The sequence below is a fragment of the Octopus bimaculoides genome, chromosome 11 (genome assembly GCF_001194135.2).
Source record: "Octopus bimaculoides isolate UCB-OBI-ISO-001 chromosome 11, ASM119413v2, whole genome shotgun sequence".
Lineage (NCBI taxonomy): Eukaryota > Metazoa > Mollusca > Cephalopoda > Octopoda > Octopodidae > Octopus > Octopus bimaculoides.
Window position 1 is genome coordinate 42,349,870 of NC_068991.1, and position 2,766 is coordinate 42,352,635.

Here is a 2,766-nt window from a genome sequence, read left to right on the forward strand (position 1 = left end):
TTTCAGATCCCACCTCTCTCTTTTGTCATCTATTTTAACATTATCCCTAAAATATGCAAAACAAAAAAGTCAGAAAACTTTATAAACACATACATTATGACAGTTTCAACTTATTAAAATTATGAAAGTACTTTCTCTTTTATTCTATTCATTTTTTTTTCTTCTATACTAGCATTGATAGGATGTGTTTTTGTTTTATTTTAGTCTTTGAAATTTGAAGATATTTGCATAATGTATGCAATTTCTTATGTAGTATTTCTGTTATTTTAACACTTTTAGGAAAATCTTACAACAACAGTCACTTATGATGAATCATTGATCTGACATAAATGTTTTCTTTAACCTGTTTACAAAATTGGATGTGTAACTATAAAGACCCCAAACCCCCACCTCTTCTTGGTGTAACATATCTGTATATTTCAGTATCCTAAGACAATATATCCAGTGATCCAACATTGAAGCAGACATCTTGAGAAAAAAAAAAAGATGCTATATCCTTGCATGGCACCTGCTTTGCAAAGAATTTTTATAAATAAATATATACTTACAGCTTATTTTGGACTTCTTGTTAATTTACTGGTTACTTTTGTGTGTGTGTGTGTGTGTGTATCTGAAATACTTGCATTATTCATTATTTAAGTTTGTTGCTGTTTGACTAGGTTACATACAAGTTGGATAAAAAAGGAAAATTAAGTGTTTTGATGGTCTCCAAAGCATTCACAGAATGAATGAATTGAAGTGAAAAGCTTTCTTCCAGGGATCAAAACTGAACTATAGATTTGTTCTGTAGCTCAAAACTGAGCCATAGATTTATTCTATGCCATTTGCTCACATTCATTGTCTGATTGTAGAAATTGAGATTTATAAAGAAAAAGAACTAGGAATTTGTCATATTCACGCTATAGTCAGTTTGATTTCAGTTTCCAAATATTTGCTGCTTGACTAAATATATTGTTTGGACAGAGATGCAACTCAAATTCTATATATATAAAAAGTGTAAAGCCCTGTGCCTGTCAGTCATTTAGTTACGTGGTGAGAGCAGATTTATTTGAGGTCATAATAATGGTTTCAGATTTTGGCACAAGGTCAGCAATTTCAGGGCAGTGGGTGGGGTTAGTTGATTACATCGATACAAGTGCTCAACTGGTACTTATTTTATTGACCCCCAAAAGGATGAAAAGCAAAATTGACTTTGGCGGAATTTGAACTCAGAATGTAAAGACTCAAGACATAAAACAATTCTACCAGTTCACCACTTTATTTAAGGTTATAATAATAATAATCCTTTCTACTATAGGCACAAGGCCTGAAATGTGAGGGAAGGTGCTAGTCGATTACATCGACCTCCAGTGTGTAACTGGTACTTATTTCATCAACCCCGAAATGATGAAAGGCAAAGTCAACCTTGGCAGAATTTCAACTCAAAATGTATAGATGAGCAAAATACTGCTAAGCATTTTGCCTGGTGTGCTAACAATTCTGCCAGCTCACTGCCTTAATAATAATAATAATAATAATAATAATAATAATAATAATAATTCTTCCTAATTTTGGCACAAGACCAGCAACTTTAGTGGAAGGGGTGTTACTTGATTATATCAACTGCAGTACTTGACTGGTGCTTTATGTAAGCAACCCCTGAAAGAATGAAAGGTAAAGTCGATTGTGGTAGGGTTTCAACTCAGAATGTAAAGAGCCAGAAGAAATACCACTAAGCATTTATTTTGACCAACATTTTTACAATTCTGCCAGTTCATCGCCTTAATAATACTTTATTTTCTTCCTAATTTTGGGACAAGGACGGCAGTTTTGAGGAGATGAGGCAAGTTGATTACATCAATCCCAGTACTCTATTTATCAACTCAGAAAGGAGGAAAGGCAAAGTTGACCTTGGCAGGATTTGAACTCAGAACATAATTATAATGATTCTGACTAATTTTGGAACAAGGTTAGCAATTTTCAAGGGTGTTGGGGAAGTCAATTACATCAACCCCAGTACTTGCCTGGTACTTTATCAACCCAGAAAGGATGAAAGGCAAAGTTGACTTTCACAGGATTTGAAGTCAGAATGCTTACAACTGGAAGAAATGCTGCTAAACATTTCCTCTGACATGCTAATAATTCTGCCAGCTCACCATCCTTAATGATATAATAATAATAAATATTTCAAATTTGGGCACAAGGCCAGCAATATTAGGGTCTGGGGTTTAGTTGATAGCATTGATCTCAGTATTTGACTTGTATTTTATTTTATCAACTCCAAAAGGATGGAAGACAAAGTTTTGGAGGATAGGGGAGGTTTAATAAATTGAATCAACTCCAGTGCTCAACTTTTACTTATTTCATCAACCCTGAAAGGACGAAAGGCAAAGTCAACTGCAGCAGAATTTGAACTTCCGAACATAAAGTTGGAGGAAATACTGCTAAGCATTTTGCCCAGCATGCACATGGTTCTGCCAGCTCACTGCCATAAATAATAGTTTCAAATTTAGGTACAAAGCCTGCACTTTTAGGATGAATGGGTAAGTTGATTACATCGACATCAATACTCAACTGGTACTTATTTTAATCACCTTCTGAAAGGATGAAACGCAGTCAGCCTCAGTTGGATTTGAACTCAGAGCATACACAGCTGGAAGAAATGTCACTAAGCATTTTGCACAATGTGCTAAAGATTCTGGCAGGTCACCACTCTTAATAATAATCCTTTCTGATATAGGCACAAGGCCTGAAATTTTGGAGGCAAAGACAAAGTCAATTACATTG